At 62.5% G+C, this 707-nt stretch overlaps 1 non-coding gene across 1 annotated transcript; it reads right to left on the bottom strand.

The window, feature by feature from the left end:
• Positions 1–359: 359 nt before the first annotated feature.
• LOC147693071 (U6 spliceosomal RNA) lies at positions 360–466 on the bottom strand. Its single transcript, XR_015300293.1, has one exon. It is a non-coding gene; the product is annotated as a U6 spliceosomal RNA (small nuclear RNA).
• Between the last annotated feature and the right edge of the window lie 241 nt (positions 467–707).

Raw genomic sequence — 707 nt, 5'->3', positions numbered from 1 at the left:
TCATCCCACCGGGAAAGGAAAAACGTGCGGCTAAGAGAAGCCAAAACAGCACGCCGAACAACCAGCCCGGACAAGGGAGGAACCACGTTGGCCGGGAAAAGCGGTAAAGATACCACCTGAGTCCGAGGCCCCAGGGAAGGGACCCCGGGAAGGACACGGGGGACATGCCGGAGGAACAACCCCGTCCGGCAAAACCCGCAAGAAGGGCGGGGAGCGGAGGAACGACCCCCGCACGCCCATCCGCCCAGCAGACACCATCGCCACCAGGGAAACCCCCTGAAAGGCGAGGAACCGCAAAGCCACCGAGGGCCGGGGCCCAAAAGGGCGGACCCCGAAGAACTCGTAGAACGAGAGAGAAAACACCTGTGGAACGCCTCACGAATTTGCGAGTCACCTCCGCGCAGGGGCCCTGCAAATCTCCTCAGTAACGTTCCAATATTAGTATATGTGCAGCCGAAGCGAGCACCCAAGGGAGAGATCGGCAGAGCGCCCGTGGGCGAAGGATAAATAACATCGGAGCCAAGCGAGCCACCAAGGAAACCAGGCCGTCGAACACCGGACTGTGGAAGGCCCGCAAGGCCGCCCACCGGTCCCACAGGAAAGAAGTGGCCACGGTCCAGGAACACCCCTCAGACCGGAAAACCAAGACCCGCAAGGGGACCACGGAGGCGGGGACAGCACCAAGCCGACCGCGCCAACGCGAGAAG

The sequence above is a fragment of the Lissotriton vulgaris genome, chromosome 9, assembly GCF_964263255.1.
Source record: "Lissotriton vulgaris chromosome 9, aLisVul1.2, whole genome shotgun sequence".
Taxonomy (NCBI): Eukaryota; Metazoa; Chordata; class Amphibia; order Caudata; family Salamandridae; genus Lissotriton; species Lissotriton vulgaris.
Note: the sequence above shows the minus strand (reverse complement) of the source record. Positions and strands in the feature narration are given on the sequence as shown.